A 19063-nucleotide genomic window follows, 5' to 3' on the forward strand; every position below is an offset into this window, starting at 1 on the left:
CTATGAAGACGTGGAATCGGCAATGAGTAAGGTAAAAACACAGTATACTATAGTGATGGGCGACTTTAATGCAAAGGTAGGGAAGAAGCAGGCTGGAGACCAGGCAGTAGGAGATTATGGCATCGGTACTAGAAACGCCAAAGGAGAGCTACTAGTAGAATTCGCCGAACGCAATAATTTACGGATTTTGAATGCCTTCTACCGAAAACGAGAAAACCGCAAGTGGACATGGAGGACCCCTAATGGCGAAAATAAGAACGAAATAGACTTCATAATGAGTGCACACCCTGGAATCGTGCAGGATGTGGAAATGATTTGCAAGGTACGATGCAGTGACCATGGAATGGTACGGTCTCGTATTCGCCTAGACTTGAAGAAGGAACGACAGAAACTGATACGCAAGAAGCCAATCAATCAGCTAGCACTGAGAGGGAAAGTACAGGAATTCAGAGTGTCGCTGCAGAACAGGTACTCGGCTCTTAGTGAGGAAACCAAGCTTAGCGTAGATACAATGAATGATAATCTGACGAGTATCATTACGGAGTGTGCAGTGGAAGTTGGAAGCAGGGTAGTTAGACAGTACACTGGAAAGCTTTCCCAGGAAACGAAGAACCTAATTAAGAAGCGTCAAATCATGAAAGTGTTAAGTACAACAGACAAAATAGAACTGGCAGAGCTTTCGAAGTTGATTAATAGACGTAAGGTATGCGATGTAAGAAGGTATAACATGGAGAGAATTGAACACGCTCTGAAAAACGGAGGAAGTGTCAAAGCATTGAAGAGGAAACTTGGGATAGGCAAAAGTCGGATGTATGCACTAAGGGACAAAGACGGCAAAATAACTACCAATATGGATAGGATAGTTAAAATAGCGGAGGAGTTTTACAGAGATCTGTACAGTAGCCGAGACAACCACGACCTTAATACTATAAGAACTAGCAGTAACCCAGATTATACCCCACCAGTAATGATAGAAGAAGTCAGAAAATCTTTGCAGAGTATGCAAAGGGGCAAAGCTGCTGGTGAGGATCAGGTAACATCAGATCTGCTGAAATATGGAGGACAGATTGTGTTAGAAAAACTAGCCACCCTGTTTACGAGGTGTCTCCTGACGGGAAGAGTACCAGAGTCTTGAAAGAATGCTAACATCATCTTAGTACATAAGAAAGGAGATAACAAGGACTTGAAGAATTACAGGCCGATCAGCTTGCTCTCTGTAGTATACAAGCTATTTACAAAAGTAATTGCTAACAGAGTAAAGAAAACATTAGAATTCAATCAACCAAAGGAACAAGCAGGATTTCGAACAGGCTACTCAACAATTGACCACATTCATACTATCAATCAGGTAATAGAGAAATGCTCAGAGTATAACCACCCACTATACATCGCCTTCATAGATTACGAGAAGGCGTTTGATTCAGTAGAAATATCAGCCGTCATGCAAACACTGCGGAATCAGGGCGTAGATGAAGTATATATAAACATTCTGGAAGAAATCTACAGGGGATCAACTGCTACCATAGTGCTTCATAAAGAAAGCAACAGAATACCAATCAAGAAGGGTGTAAGGCAGGGGGACAATTTCCCCAATGTTGGGGAAGTGGGAGGGGATAGTTGTGGTCACGGTAGCGGGTTGCTTGTCCGAGGTAGCTTATACAGCATCCGAAAGCTGCTGAGCGGTTCATAGAGCATTGAAGGAGAGGGTGTTGCGACGGGAAGCATGAACAGTGTTCTCGGGCAATGGGAAACTGCGCGCTGTCTTGGCGACGCTGAGATACGCCAAGGAAGCCTGACCGATGTCCCTTAGATGCTCACCCGTTAGAAGAGTGGTTGGCACGGGATTCATATCACGGAAAGTGTACGTGACGTTTCTGAACGACATGAGTTCGTGCGCCTTCTCTGATGAGGACTGTAGCGAGGTTCCTGTCAAGTGGTGTCCTGGAACCACGGAAGAGGCATTGACGCCGTCCGCGGAAGATTCTTTGGGTAGCTGCAGCAGCGGTTGAGTCGTGAAGTCCATGACTCAGGAAGCGTGGACGGCGTTTCTGGATTGAGAGACCCACGCTACAGACGACCCGCTAGGTACAGGTGGATTCAGCCGCAAGGTTCAGTTGTCGGACTGCGCCATTGTAAGGAAGAATAAACGACAGAGACAGCACCTGATCCTGGGCCTACTGTTCTATTCTCTACCTCTTATGCCTCTTCATTCTCTTTCCTAGCTTCCCACACGCCCGAGCCCCAGCGTCTTTCTTGGTATTGGAGAAACACACACACACACACACACACACACACACACATATATATATATATATATATATATATATATATATATATATATATATATATGCGGGCTGGAAGAATAAAACACCTTTTCCGCGCCATGGTCCATGTCTTTTTTTCATTCTGTCTTTTAGTGCTGTTTTTTCTACTGATGGGATGAGCTCTCTTGAAATGTGCTTTCTTGTCAACGACAAATATCGCAGTTGTGTATGACCTTCGACAACCACGGTCGTCAACCCAGTAGACGGATAGGGGGGACACCTACAAGGCAAGCCTTACTTCGAGTTTTTAACGGCTGCCGCAGTGAAAGGGAAACAGGAGATATGGGGCACTGATTTGTAAAGCACACCAGCAATATTCTGTTATTTACAAAAATGGCCACTTGCGACCTTCAGTGTTGAATGGTACAGAAACGAACCCAATATTCGAAGGGAGCAATCAGTGGCAAGTTCCAATCAGTGGCAAGTTATGTTTTTGTTCATTTTATGTCCTTCAGTTTTACTTCAAAGAGACATATGATTAGAATAATTGTTCAACACGGCGATCGCTAGCTTTAAAATAAAGAAAAACGGCGCAGAATGAAGTGGACTTAAATATTTTTGCCGTGATGATCATATGTCCCCCTGTATGCGCAGCGAGTATCGGTGATATGACTTCTGTACACAATACCATGCTTCCGAGAGAAGCCCACAATAGTCCCTCTGATAGAGGCACTGCCACTACAGGAGAGGAGAAAGTGGACAGAACAGGAGAAAATGTCATAGCGTCATAACAGCGTTTATCACGCACGGTAAAAGCCATCGTTTTGTAAATGACGTTCTCTCTTGTTTCGCGCGTGGCCACGGAAACCTATTCGAGAGAAGGCAATCTAATCTGGCCAATCAGCCATCCACTCGAGCTTTTTCCTCGCTCTGCCACAGAAGAGGACAGGGAAGGTCCGCTCTCCCGTTACACGCCCTGCGACACTGTCTCCCTTGCGGTCGGCAGCAGCGATGTCTGGCGGTGGTGGAGGAAGGGAATACACTGGGGCTCTTCTCTGGTGCGTCTTGTCTGCGCCAAATAAATGTGCCAGAGCGCACCGCACCGCCGAATAACGCGATCACACATCGTTTCGTGGAACATCGTACGACCAATGTGTACGCGGGCTGAGATTCAAGAGCCTTTTTCTGAGGTGTGCGTATGCGCGGAAAATAGCCTTCTCGATAGCAGCGAGAAGGGACCTCTATTAAGGAAACTTTTCTGAGTCATTTTTTTTATACCTGCGTTGCTTGCCATTATTTTCAGAGCGTTGTTATCAAACACCTCAACTTACCACCCGTAGCAAACACTTTGGAGCCTATAGGCCCATTACGTAGGCTCCCTTGCAAACACATGAGCAAGCAAGCGAAAAATCAAGCAAGCAATCACACAAAAAACACTAAGCAGGTAAAAAAAAAGAGAAGGAAAACGTGTTTGTCAGTCGCTGATACACTAGTGCCTCACATGAATCCAAAAGCTTTAGATCCCTCATCAAAAGCAGATAATTGACCATTTGCGTTGACGGTTAAAACGCGAGTGACGCGAATATATAATCATGCCATGACGTCATGATATAACGTCATCTTGACTTAATGTCACAGATCGCCGAAATCGGTCATATCACCACGTAACATCTTTCGCTAGCCAAGGGTGAGCCAATCGCAGAGGCCATGCAAAACCAGGCCAGGTGCTGAAGGCGTTCGAAGGCTGTGATCATGGGCCAAGTTCAAAACCGCATTGAGTGCAGAAAGACTTTGTAAGGGTAAAGGTGGAAGGATTACTACATCGACTTCGACTAGCGACTGCAATCTTCGTGCTGGAAATCCATGTAAATCGCTGTATATGTACATACGTTATGGTATTCTGTTTTACTTGTTGGTTTTCTCGTCACTGCACCGGACTGCTTGTGGTAACTGCCCTGTATAGTCTGGTCGTTGGGTCTCGTCAAGCTACTTATGTAGCTTTTAACCCAACGCAACCATCCAGCATGTATAAACTGGAAAATAAAATTGAATTGAATTGAATTGACTGAAAAGAAAAAGAACATTGCCTTCGCTTTCGAGTCTCCTTAGGAGAATGCATAAGAGACTCTTGAGGTAGGTAGGCAGCCAGATAAATTGTAACTTCGTATTGTGAAATGTATGTGTTCATCAATATTATGACCTCTGTTAGACAAAAACACTTCCAAACGTTCTTCAGCTTTCCTAACTTTTTCGGAGTGTGCAACCAGTAATGTCAACTTGATAAGACATGACCAGGCCAACACCCTCACGCTCTTTTCAACTTTAATGACAGTGTAATCTGCTCGTTTTTAAGCTGTCATGCTCATCGTCATCTTATTGTCTCTCAATCTTGGTTTTACAGCGAAAGCTGTTGCGAGATCACAGCTAAAGCCGGCTTTTGGGCCCCTATTTGACTGCCGGTGCCGCCGCTAGTTTCCGTCCCCGCTATCGCGCTAGTGAAGAAAAAAATGACCTAAGCAATATTTGATGATGAAATGGGGCTCTAACCTGGGTGCTCTCTGTGGCAGCTGAATATTTCTACCACAAAGTCGTGATGGCGCTCGAAACTGAGATCAAAGTGAAAGCAAATAATAAGTAAAAAGTGCCAGGAAAAAAAGTGTCGAGCAGTTCTTTTATGACAAACTAGCCAGAACATCCCCACAGATTTCTCAGAAAGAACATACAATCTTTCGTCGACGAGAAAGGTTTGTTTCATAGGAATAGATATTGATTTTCATTACAGCTTCTTTCTGCAACACCAGTGCCTAAAATTATTTCCCTTACATATAATGTTGCGTAACTGAACAAGCGACATTTCACGCGCAAGGTCTTACGTTTTTTTTCCGATTGAGAAACACTGAAAATTATTGGCTATCTCCCTTTTTTTTGACAGAAGAGGCAAGCCCTTTTCTCAGATTTCTTCTTCTCACGCGTAGCGACGGGAACGCCGCAAGGACAAACAGGCGAGCGCAACAGGTTTTCATTGCGGAGACGCATTGCCAAAATCTCATCTTGCGAAACGTGATACTTCGGAAACATTTCCGAGACTTGTGGAGACCCGCGCCACTGCCGAAGAATTAATGCGCGGATGTGTCTCGGAAGGAACGCTATCTTTCATAACTTGCGAAAGCAGTGCAGCTTCGTGTTATGTATTGCGAGGCGGTAACAGATGTTGTCATCTTTTCACTGACGTCTCACAACGGCCCCATTGTTCTCAGTTTAATTCAGCTTGACCACAACTAATATTTCTACAATGCGTTGCAAAAAAATGTTATGTTGATGTTTTTTTTCTTTTTTCATTCGCACTTTTTTTCTGCTGCTTCATCACTCAGAATTGTCACTTGAATAAGGACCCATGTATACTACCCTGAGTTGAAAGACGAGAAAAGGGTTTCTTTCTCGTCTTCACTGCCCTTCACACACAAAGTACGTTTATTTTTGTCACTTATTACTTTGTAAAACACGTGGACAACGTTAGCCCTAAGAGTTGAGACAATCACAATTTCAACCACGCTGTTATTTTTATTAGCGTAGTGAAAAATGCACTGAGCGAGGTGAAATCATTTGGTCGTGCACTGTAGTCATGCGTAGCAAAGCAGAATTGGCGTGTGACAGCAAAAAAAATAGTGAATGAAGTAATTAACAACAACTATCTCTCGTATATCAACCAATCTAGAGCTTATTCATTTACGAAGTCAAAGAAACAAGCTTCTGGCGTAACGCATTGTGTCGAAAGAAGGGTAAACAGCAGAAGACAATGGCGAGCTCGTTATTTTCGGGCGTTATTCAGGGGTGTCTTAAAGGGGCTGTGAAAGCTCGCTCCTAAAACGACTCTTCTTAAGCTGGCGTCACCTAGTGATTGTTGTGGCTGCTGGTGGTTCACCGTTGTCGTTTTAGTAGCAACATTTCATGATCCCGTAAAGAAATCACAGTTAAAAGAAGACGTGAGAGACGAAGATTGTATTTTCATCTAGAAAATGTGGACCGAGCGTGTACAAGTACGGTTTAAATAGAAGAACAACAATATCGTGGCTTAAGTTCTGCCGAGCAAAAGGTGCTCTGGTATCCATGCGACTGAGAATCACAAAATTGACGCAAAAAACTGCTCCAGCACAAGCTAGCCCATCATCCCCTAGTCTACGAATCCACCTTAGTACGTGAAGTGCCAGGCCCTTCATAGGGTTAATGGTAGAGCTCTGCTTGCTGAGAGCCAAACAAGGCAAGGTTGGACCCTTCAACTATGGCCCGTGACTTAAACTGGGCTAAAAGAATATGACAGTGTCCCTCCATGCATCTCACATTAGGAAAAATTATGATGAGATATGCATATTTATCCCGTGAACGTCGTGTAACGCCACTGTAGAAGTTTTTAGAGGCCTAGTAAAGCTGCCCAGAGCACACATTAACCCCCAAAGCCACCCAAAAAGTTCTTGCGAAATACATTTATTATTTATTTATTTATTGGTATTACAATACCTTAACCCTCGCTCATTAATTTTTTGCCCCTCCACACTTGGGCCACGTGACCATTATTACTTGAAATAAAGATTCATTAATTATTTATTGTTTTCACGATTGCCTCACAGTTCCCGCAGTTCTATTTTCAATTACACCATTGTATGTGGTTTCATGCAACCAGAAACAATTCAGTCCTAGAGCTTGTATGAAAGTAACAATGCCTTGAAACCGCATTGGCTTCATTTTCACACGGGAAACTCGTACTCGAGTTTGCATTCTGAAGAGAAAATGCGTGATGAAGCAGACGGAGTGTCATCTTTCCGACACTATAGTACTAATGAACAAAACAGTTCCACGCTGGTATTTCTGAACGGGAGCTTCGGAGTGAAATAATAATAAGTTCCGTTATTAAAATCACACCTAGCACCGACGCCTGGCCTAGAAGATTGCTTAACTGCCGAGCAAGCTGGAAGGCCCGGAAATGGCAGACTTGGGCTGAGTTAACCACAAACCTCAACCACACAGGGACACTGAATGTGAATGACAAATAAGTTCGACAGACGCTCACATAACTATTGCTGCTGTTCGGGTTGTTCTTTGATTGATCCTCACTCGGAAATGTGTACAATTACTCTAAAGAGCACGCGTGTAGGTTTTCTTTGGGTTCTTGTTAAAGTCGGGTGAGTGAAAGTTTTTGCCTATCATAAATCTTCGTTCATCTTGCCAGCATAGACAAAACAGCTTTCTAAAAAGACGGAAAATGATATATACCAGAAAACGCCAAATGAAAGACCCGCTTTCAAGCCTGCCGGTAAGATGGGCCATCGGATTGTATAAATGGACTAACCAAAGCTAGTGCCGCTCCGAGTGCGTTCAAAAAATCATGGGAGCAAACGCTCTCGTTAACTGTTCAAACATATCAAACTGAAGTCTACTTAAAAAAAAACCTCCACGTGGGCCACGTTTGAACACTGTGCCCAATAAAAAACATCAGTACAAGCGTTGCTATCACGTACTGATATTTATTCACAGCGATTACATTCAGTTATTCTTGTTAAGCTTTTTTTAACCAACCGACTAGTGGCCAATCTCCGGAATGGCGAAAGGAGCCTCTTTGCGCAATGTAATGATGCAGAGACCAAGAAGGAAAAAGAAAGAAAGTTGCTGCAAGTGCAGCCACTATACTTGCCGTGCAAGCTAAAGTTCTAGGTGTCATGCAGTTTAGTGTAAACATTGCGACAAGAACGTCAAAGCGTTCACACATAACAACAGCCCTAATTATTCGTTTCGTGCTGAAATGAGGCTGTTGGTTCGGTATGACGATGTCTAATAATAGTGACGTCATACGTTCAATATCATGTAAGGACCTTCGACTTTTGTGACGTTATGCAGATTTCGAGTTATTTGCTACACCCGAACAGCTGTCAGCCATGCGGTCAATGAAGACATGAAGCTCAGATATCTGCGTTGAATCGCGCGAGTATGGCTAGTTGGTAGATGATCATCAATAATAATATCTGTGGTTTTACGTCTCAAAACCACGGTATGATTATGAGAGACGCCGTAGTGGAGCGCTCCGAAAATTTCGACCATCTGGTGTTCTTTCACGTGCACTGATGTCACACAGAACATGGGCCTCTGCCATTACGGCTTCATAGAAATGCGACCACAACGGCCGCGGTTGAACCCGCCACGGCAAATGGTCATCGTGAAGTAACTAACTACGCAAAAGAGCTGGAATACGGACAACGTTGTGTCCCTTTTTTATGCTGTTCGTATACTAACTTTGTTGCCCTGTTAGTCTATGATGCACAATGACTTAGTTTGTTTATGCACTAACTAGTCCTGGGTACGAAGCACCAAGACCTCTTTCTATATATTTTACAGTGCAGATTCACTGGAGATGAATGGCATCCAACAACACTGTCGAAATCAAAATGTTCCTGAGGAAATTTAAAAACAAAACAGAATTCTCGGCAAACAAGTATGTTACACAGCCCTGTTTGCTTGGGACTAAATCTTTTAATTTTGGGCAGTTTTGTGTGTGTGTGTGTGTGTGTGTGTGTGTGTGTGTGTGTGTGTGTGTGTGTGTGTGTGTGTGTGTGTGTGTGCGTGTGTGTGCGTGCGTGCGTGCGTGCGTGCGCTAAAATAAAGTAACGTATAGGACTCTTTATTTTACCGCCCACTTTAAAGCCACATGTGACATAATTCTACAAATCCCGTAAAGGATTTGTGCAAGAACTCGGTATCTGAGCATTCTGGAGAAACGCTGATTATAAGCAACACAGAAAAGCAAGCCCATATCACGTAACTGCCTTCGCAGCAGCGGCCTAAATGAGAGCCCATGCTTTTCTATATTTATCAGATGTCTTCGCCAGTGCCATTAGGGTGAACTTGCTGCACAAGCAAGTTAAAATTTTGTGTCTGGTAGCTCTGACTGGGCACATTTGTTTCTAAACGTGGCGCAATGATTGACTCTTTTTAACAGTGCAGGAAAGCGCAAAAGCTGAACGGGTGATGCTTGCTCACACACACACACACACACACACACAAAAAAGAACTACTAGTTCAGGCGGAATTTTTCTTATCACACTCTGGGAAACGGAGGGATGCTGTATAAGATGCTGTATTTGGGATATATAGCATAGTGAAGCAAGTTGATACAGATTTCCTGAGTCACAGCGTTAACGGAGCCAATAAGATGGCGAAAACAAAACTCATAAAGGCTGTTGCTTCAAAAACAAAGCAAAACTGAACCATCGAAGCACTGGAGCGTTAAATTTAGATCAGCGTTATTTAAGCCCCCCGCTAAAAGCTCAATGCAGCCGAATCAAGCGTCTGGGTTATTTTGTTAATGTCACCTATTTTAGGCTTATGTTTATAAAATTGTAGCTAGTTGACGCTATAACGAAGTAAAAGGAGGAAAGAGTGAAGTTCCTTTTTTGATGACTCTCACAGCGGCCGCATTCACGCTCTGAGAAGGAAGACAACAAAAGCGCTTCCTTCGCCTCCGCTGTACTCCTTTCTCATTACTAGGTTCTTCAATGTGTGCATACTGCACATGACACACGGTGGTTCCGCTGGCTTAGAACTCTCCTTCAGTATACAAATAGTGCTACGTTTATGTTGTTTTCTTATTTAAAAGGCATTTAGCAAAGACATTGCAAACCCTTGTTACAATAGTTACGAAAAGTTGCACTGTTGTATTTCTTGAGCTAACCTTTTTTTTTTTGGCCACTTTCGCGACGCCTACGCGAGCCATTGGAATTTATCATTCAGTATTTAACGAAAATTGCCTGTTTGCATAATAGAGATTGATTTCAGAGGGCATACAATACGTGTATTAGAACAGAGCTGCTATGATGGGCGTTTGCCATGTGTCGTAGAAAGAGAGTTATAATAATAGTGAACCAGCGTGTGCTGGATATCCGGCCAAGCGCTCCGTACATATCGTCACGGGGTCACGACGAGGACGAAGGGTGCAGTCGATAGTTTGCAGAGTGAACTTTTCGTTTGGGCGAACCTGAGCCCAAAAAACGAAACGTAACTTTACAAGCAACACGCGCTGTCGGCTGATGTTGGCGAACAGAGCACCGGCTGTCGATCATCTAATCATGGTGGGCCGTCTTTTTTACATCACGTGTTGAACTTTCCAGTCTTATCACTGGTCGTCGCGCAAGCGAGAAGAAGCTTGACTGTTCGCGTCCTACGTGTAATAACAACAAAACGGTCTTTTACATCGACGAAGCTTTCTGTGTGGTCTACACCGAGTATTGCTGACAGCCTTTGTTGGTGTAAGAATAATACAGCAAAATTGAAATAAGAAACGCGCGTGGCAACATGATTGACAAGATAAGCTGGAACGTGCGGCGCTTAATAGGTGTTATCGGCTCCCGTGATCTCTTACCCACGTATTCACAAACGCTCCTCGACTAGGATTTCCACCCTTCACTTGACAGATTTGAGCACTGCGCCACCGCTCGGCTGAAAATGACGCTGCGCTACTCAAGAATCGCATGAAATTGTCGCTGATATGCAGTGACTTGCCGTGCCAAGGAGGCGCTCCCATCGGCTTTTTCAAGTGAAGGTGAAGCGTTGAGTGAAGAGACGTTCAAGAATACGGGGGTTATTTTATAGTGAACCAGTGTGATGAGAAGGGGGACATTTGCCTAAATTTGGTGGCAAGTGCGTGCTACCATAAAGTTTCCTAAAATTAAATAGTGGAAACTTTGTTGCTGCGATCGTTCAGTGACCAGGGGAATGATGGGTAGTACACGGATTTGCCTAGTCTTCGTACTTGCGGGCGGCGAATACTATTGTGGCTTCGTTTATTGCTGTGTTTTGGTTTTGTTTGGAAGTAAGAATGAACCCTTTTGAACTTCGTGATCCGATTTGAAAAGGTAAACCTAAAAGAATAAAAGGGTGAAGCACAACCGCTGAACATTTGCCGATTTTTGTTTCGTGAGAGAACAGCTCCAAGCCACACGGACACACATAGAGCTAGAAGTACGAAGATGAGACAAATCAGTGTACTACCCATCATTATAATGCTCGCTGAAACACCGTGCGTTGCTTCTCTCATAGACACTAACGCTAGAGTTCCCTCTAGTGTATATTTAGAAAACTATATGCGTGCTACAAGAGGCAGTAAGCATAGCCACGTATATGTGTAGTACAGAAAGAGAGAGACGCGAGAGCATAAGCCTATAGCCAAGCCAGAACCAGCTAGGTGCCCAGCAGCTCTGCTGAGACGCAGTCTTGGTCGACCTAACGCAAGCTGCGCAGATGTTTTTTGTTGTCAAGAATGTCAGTAAGTAAGTGGTGTCAAAGAAAATTGAGTCGTTAAGTGAACTAAGCCAAATGCCTGCAGCAAACCCTGGGAAAAGTGTCTCTCTGCTGTGACAAGACAAATGCTCAACATTTAGGAGGTAAATGACATTATGTCATTGTGAATGAGTGCCAGCTGAAGCAATTCTAAATGGGACCAACGCATCCTATTTGTATCTTTCAAAGATGTTCTTTTGGTCTCTACTTGCTACGCATTCATTAGGCAAACACTTCGGCGTGGTACCACGTAAAAAGTTATAACGCAAGAATGGCATAGCTATGAGAGGAACAGAAAAAGAACAAGAACATCTCGCTCTGGGTTTGAGATCGGACTTGAAAGTTACGGGATTGAATCCCGGCCACGGCTGTGGCATTTAGATCGAGGCATAGTGAAAGAGGCCCGTGCACCGAGACTTAGGCACGCGTTAAAGAAGCCCAGGTGGTTTGAATTTTCGGAGCCTTTCTCTTTGCGTCTACCAATATCACATCGTAGTTTTGGGAAATAAAACTTGATTAAAATAGTATTATCGTCGTTTTCGCATCTAATTTCCCATTTCGTGTTTACCCTAAATGCGTTCAAGAGGTCTCCGCATCACGCTCGTAACAACGAAAAACAGATAAAAGCTAACTACTAAGTATATCTACATGTGCTTCTCAGTATACTCCACTGTGACATCATGAATAAATAAATATATAAAAAACAAATAAACAATAAATATACAAAAATGTTGTTCCCAACGATATCATAAGTGTTCGACATGTTGCCGTATCTCTGCAAGAGCTTGGAGGGGCCACCGTCAACACCACATAAAATATATGGCGCTCTTTGGCCACTTATGACCGTTGTGCCACAAAACACGATTATTTATAATCATCGAGCTTGGAAAGGCTTATTTTAGGCGTAATCACAAATTGTTCAAAAACTAATTCAATAATGTGGAGTGCGATTTCTAATCACCGTACGAAGACATACTGGGTCTTTTGTGATTTTAAAATGGTGACGTGTGAATGGGTCAAGGGTATGAAGTCATCACTACTGGTATAGGTGCGAAAAATTCCCTGAGCCTATAGCTCGACGTTGTAAACAACGCTATTTTAACCGGCCCTTTGTGCGCCTCAGGAGGTCACACCGACGCATGTATATGTCACAATGACGTCATTTTCCAGAACGCTTCAAGCATATTTTAGCGTAGAATGGAATGTGCATGAACTCTTCAATACTGAGGTAAAATTTAAAAAAAAATAGTGTACTGTGTAACCAAGCGAGTAAGCTCTTGGCTCATACTCCCGTAATAGTGCAGTCAATTGGAGGGACATTGGACATTGTAGTTAGACAATTGATCCCGCAGACACACACATGCAAACGCATAAAAAGGGGTGTCCTCGCTTTCTGGGTGTACTTAGGATTCCTATTGAAGAACAATGGAACCATTGCCCGTGTGAAGAAGAGTGAAAGACAGTGTTTAAGAGTAATGTAAAGGAACAGAAAAGGTTACAAACGAGCAAATGCAGAGGTGCAGCTCGAGTTAACCGGTGGTATTAATCCCTCTTGAAAGAGCGCGAATGGTCCCGACAGGCCTGCATGGCCGCGGAGGAACAATGGACCGCTCTCGCAGGCATAAAAACCCTGGGCGAGCCATTGCCGCTGTGAGCTATAACAATTGGCTGCCTGCTCTTTGGAGCCTGGGGCGCCGGTAGCGACGTCTCTGAACTTCGAGCTCGAAGTTTTCAAAGCGTCAAACTAAAGCATAGAAAAAGAGAAAACGTACAGGCATAGTCATATCCTCTCCCCGTGCAAGTTTCTAACCTCTGTTGTAATCAGCCGCGAGTGTAAGTGTCTTGTAACTAACCGGTTGGGGTACAGAGACAATGCTGCGGCGTCACCCGCCTGCAACGCAACATATAGTTTGTTCTGGCCATACCACCGCATAGGTGATCTGGTAATAGAGCGTCGAATCTTCGGTGGACAAAATAGAACGCTCCAGGCAGTGATGCACTGCGGTACTGACAAGATTTACGGTGCGCAGGAAATAAATGCTGGTTGTCTACCAGTGTTGCGTACTAGCAAGAATTTAGCATGCTGCTGTGTGCGACGCCCGGCTAAACGCCTCATTTTAGTCTACGAACAACCGTAGTAACAACAGAAAGACTGCATACAATTCTCTCTGCGAAAGAAGCTCTCAGCCTTGTTGGGCCGAGGTTTGGCTCACTCGCTGCGCGGGTGAAAAACCTGCGTGTGTAACCTTCGTGGTCCACGATTCATAAATCAAGACGAACAAGCCGCAGAATTCTCTGTTTCTACAGTGCTTCCTCTGTTTCTGTTTTCCCCTTGCACTAGCTTGTTTTTGGCCGCGTTTCACGTGCGACGAGAAAGGAAAGAAGAAAAGGTGTCCTACGGTGGCGTTGCATAAAAGAAGACATTTAATCCAGGTAGCATGCTTCGGAATCCTGAGTGGCCATCTTGGTTTGAAAAAAAAAAGCGAGGGCAGAAAATGGCGCATGGGAGGCCAACGACAAAGCCAGCGAGCCCTACCGAGCAAACGACTCTAACGGCCGAGACAAATGGTGCGGCAAGACCTGGCACATCTAGGCGGTAAACGAAAATAAACCAAGGGAACCAATTTGTAGAGACTTGCCCGTATTCATTACGACGGACATACCAAGGGTAACAATGTATAAGTAGTGGGTATTCGTGTTAAGCTGCATGAGACAAACTTTCAAAGGCTTAACAGGGCACTGTTATGGCTTATACGCTGCACATAGAGAGGCGTCAGTTATATGGCGACGCTGGGAGGAGGGCGTACGGTGCTCACGAATGGGAGGTCACACTTAGTAAATTTTAATCACTACACCATAGAGATGTTAGCCTGACTCATCGCCTGGCTTGCTAACCGAGGCACCGGGTGTTGACTGTGACATACTGTACGATAATCAGAGATGCAAATAACACGCGCAGTCACGGACACATGAAAGACAAGCAGAGATGAGTACATTTCATTCAGTGACCGCTAACACAGGCTTTCCCAATTAAGAGGATCTGTGGAAATTGAAGGTGTCAAACCTATTACGTTGCCTATCGCTTCTACACGTGAACAAGGCTTAACGCAATATGAGCTCGAAGATCAAGCTCAGGAAAAGGTCCCCCGGCCTTTGCATCTATCGCCTCCCTCTACGAGGCGTGCTGCGCCGAGATATGTCACAGCCGTTCCCGGCCGGACTGCCGAAGGCTTGAGTGGATGTTTTATGCAGTACAAAATGCTTAAAAAACTTTTGAAATTACTCTGCATTATCGTCTTAGGCATTGTGATTAACATTAGCGCAACGCCTTTTAGCGAAAATTATCGTTTTTTCTAACAAAATGTGATATGTGGCTGTAAATAATGCTAAGTGGTTCCCCTAGTTCAAGGTGGCGTAATAAAAAAAATTAAAGTTGTCTCCCCCCCCCCGCTACAGCTTTAGAAGTAGCCGAAATTTGGTATGATCAGCTGGTATGATTTGTGCGGCTTGCGGCTTTCCCTCACTGATCCGTAACATGTCATTGCATTACTTTCTCGAACAAACATGATACGCATTTTTCGGAATTTTGGTCGTTTCGTGTGACCAATACGGTCACCGGAAGCATTTCTGAGCACGTGACCACACTACGTACACAATACATAGGCTGGTGTGTGTGTGTGTGTGTGTGTGTGTGTGTGTATGCGCGTGTGCGTGTGTGCGTGCCTCTATTTGCTGGAACTTCCGCCTCGAAACCACTTGTATTCGTGATCGTTTCCTCAATCACACATTCTTGGCCTCGACGGAAATTCATCACTTGGGACGATAGGTGCACGTGTGGTAGTGCTCTTCTTGAAATGCATCAGCCTTAGAGTCTTTTTACTGCTTGCTTCTGCATCCTCTCGCGTTCTCATAACCTTTATTCATTTCCTACTTTTATTCTTTCCTCATATTGATTAACCTCGCGATCTAGTCTATCCTTTTTTCTCCATCTCTCCTAGCTTTAGTAAACTTATCCTGTAGTCATCAACACAAAGAAGAAAAACAAACGAACAAGAAATACATATATATAGAGAATTGAGGAAAAGGTGAAACTGACACAGTGCGTTAAGGTTTACCTGTTATTTATGATCCACCTGAGCATCTTCAGGATGGCAGTAGCGTATCACGCACATCTCTGGAGGAAGCGCATCTCGACATGAAGTATCCCCTGGTCTGAAGAGTCTTCAAGGTGCGTCCAGTAAAAGACGTGGCACCCTGGAATGAAATAAACAATACTGCAGTGACACTTAAAGAAAAAGCTCAATTAGTAGCATGTCGGAAAAAAAATTTCCGGCAAGAGAAAAAATAAACTGTTAATTTGAGCAGGTGCCCTCTACGACCAAGGTGTGCGGCCTTCACATTCAAGGTAGCCGCGGGCTTTTGCCATTTCAGGCACCAATTAAACCAAGCTTCGCTCATCCTTCGGGCCTAGGTCCAATAACTTGGCCTCCCACTGGTCATCGGTTAGCGTAGTGGTTTGAGCAATCTTTAAATTTACGTTAAGCATGTTTATAGTGCTTTGAATATATATTTTTTCCATACTTGTGATGACATCTTATTGAAGAAAATATGCGACACCTGTTGAAAGCTACCCTGAAGAAGCAGGCCTTTTTGAAGCTCTACACAGATACTCCATGAATCTATTCTTTCGTAACTAGTGTTGTTTGCAAGCACCACAACTTGTTGGAGAAAACAGCGTTATGATTTTTCACTATATGCTAGAGGCCTCTAGCATCACCATATAAAACATTTTTTTGTGCGTACATAAAACAGCGAGAGACAAAGTCTCAAAGCAAACAAACGGAGGCTAAACGGAAAAGCAACTTCTCAGTTACAACATAGCTCTATAGATATATAAAAGAAAAAAAAGAGAGAAGGGAGGTGAACAACTATCTGCAAGCTTTCGTCATTCTTTCCAGTAAAACTGCATAGCCCTGTCTTGCATTAGAAAGGAAATATGGAAAGGACAGCTGACTACGGACTGGTCAAGCCGCCTCTCGGCAGTTTCTTTTTTCTGTAGTCCTACATCTGTAAGTTTGTACAAGGTTGAAATAAAGTTTGACTAGATTTGATTAAAAGACCTAGATTAAAGGTCTCAGTGTTACCGAATGAGAGGCTACCGACCAAGGCAAGGAAGGCACCATATAAAACGGGGTACGTGAAGAATAAAACACTGCACATTGTTGCAGGCAAAAGCCTTGATCATCTTGTTACGCACGCCTTCGTAAAACTACACCAAGTGCTACAGTGTTGACACCACGAGAACGAATTACATTCTTCTTTGATTTTTACCTGTAGTGGGAACAATATGCAGATCTTGCGGCAGAAGAAGACGCTGACAAGCTGTTTGTGATTATGCGCTGATCGCTGGTTCCCGAACTATACTAGAACATTTATCATGCTTTGTTTTCTCCTCCAAGAATGATATGCATGCATAAGTAACTATTCTTTTCCAGTAAGGTGCTCCCGTAGTGAAGTGATAAATTATGTGCGCCTGTAAGACTGTCCAGAAAATGAATAGGCGCCGCTTTATCTTTCAGTATGACTCAATCATTCATGAAAGCATAGGTGCCCGTCGCAGACGCTTACTCCAATAGCTCCTCAACTTCAACATCGCATGCGCGCATGTTATTAATATCAACGCACGCTACATGTATTGAGAGCACGAACGTTCAAATCTCGACATTGTGGGAAAGGATACAAAACAAGTTTACTACTTCTGCGCATATGAATAGTATATCGATATGCAATGCTGACTGAAGCAGGGAATCACAGATTTGGTCATGATATGAAAAAAATTGTATCAGTGTTAGTGATATATGCTTAAGTATGTATGAGAAATGAATGCTGCACGAGGCAGCAAGAGAATGGCTGTTGAAATGTCCATAATTTTATTCCGGAAAAGGAGGCGCGTTTAAAATTATAATGGCGCCACTGTAATATCGCGTTCTTTCCTGTTGTGCCTAGAGAATGTCAGAAAAAGTAAGTGTATGTGATAATCTCATATCTATCATTGCATCGCTATGCGGGACATTGCTTAATTGCTGTACTTTGGCGTCATCTTTACCGCGAGTCTCAGAGCTATTCGGGGAAGTACTGACAGAATAATGGCTTTCTCACGAACTCGTTGTTAACATTAAAAGACGATTTTTGCGCAATTCGATTTTCCTGTCCGCTATATAAGTGATTACAGACACATCCGCGAGTTGGCACATGAGATGATTGAACCTTTATAAACACCTCCAATTACTGGTCTGTCGCTTTACGATCTGAATTGATCAGGAAACCAGCAGATCAGAAAGTGAGGTCAGTGGTAATTTGTTTCTGTTATTACATATATGTTCACGCGTCAATACTTTAAAGTAAAATTCGAAAACAAAATTGTTGTGCACTTATAAAGATGCAACGTGCAAAGGTTGACCAGGCATGCTACCCTGCACTGGCGAAGGGATAATGGACACGGAAAGGTAACGAAGAAAAGACATTATACTAGTTCGTAACACTCACGTTCCGTACACTACGTGAGAGGGCATACTTACGCAATCTTGTAAAAGACGATATGCAGTTCTAAGTAGGCCAAATTGACAGTGTGAGTTATACCCAGTTAGAACATGGGTGACCAGCAAAACTCTTTTGTACACAAAAAAATAGTGACACTCAATTTTGGCTTGTGGTCATTCAGTTTTAGGGCATTGTTGTGGTGATGAATGCCTCGAGGCCGGTATACGGTACGCACTGATTGTCCGGAGTTGCACCTTGGACACACTCTTCACCGTAGTTGAATATATTCACGACCGGTGTTTAGTGGTGAGGTTTACCCGATACAGCAAATGAAACGAGATTATTCCTTCTCTATTGTGTTACCATTTCATGTTCGGTCTGGAAATATCGACGTGTTTCCTTCGTCTTCCTTTCTAGGCAGGTTGCTCTTCGGAAGCACCAAGAAGACTTGGCATCACCATTAGAAATTACGGAGTATTATAATATATACTACTCGGGGGATTCTGGTTTCATTTGTCTTGTGTGCGTGCAACATGCGTTCACGAGGTGTACCAGGAATGGGAGCCCATTCTACTGAAATAGGTGTCAAGAAACTATAACGAATGATGCTGAAACCTAGAGAGTTAACGTTGCAGGCTAATCTCACTAGAGTCATGCAGTAGTAGCAAAGGTGATAATGAATTGTAGTAACAACTATAGTAAAGGCAGTCATAGCGTCTTTGAAATGAGCGTTTCCTCACGCGTATTTTTCCAGCATGTTTTTTTAAAGTATGGGACATTTGTTATTGTCAATGTGGTAGTTTCATTAGGCTGCTCTTGCGTCGGGTCAAGAATGATCATGTTGTTCATATTGTTGACTAGTGTAAGTTTGTATATATCATTGACAACAAAATCGACATACTGACAGCATATCGTAATTATTCACGTTTTTTGTTCGT

The 19063-nt window shown here is 43.5% G+C and overlaps 1 long non-coding RNA gene across 1 annotated transcript in view; it reads right to left on the bottom strand.

Annotated features, from left to right (window-relative positions):
• LOC142788195 (uncharacterized) overlaps positions 1–19063 on the bottom strand; it is a 166115-nt gene that overhangs the window by 23933 nt on the left and 123119 nt on the right. The window contains exon 3 of the long non-coding RNA XR_012889274.1: positions 15701–15839. This is a non-coding gene — a long non-coding RNA (uncharacterized LOC142788195). The remainder of the gene's footprint in view (positions 1–15700; positions 15840–19063) is intronic.

This window comes from Rhipicephalus microplus, unplaced genomic scaffold, assembly GCF_043290135.1.
Source record: "Rhipicephalus microplus isolate Deutch F79 unplaced genomic scaffold, USDA_Rmic scaffold_47, whole genome shotgun sequence".
In the NCBI taxonomy this organism is placed as follows: Eukaryota; Metazoa; Arthropoda; class Arachnida; order Ixodida; family Ixodidae; genus Rhipicephalus; species Rhipicephalus microplus.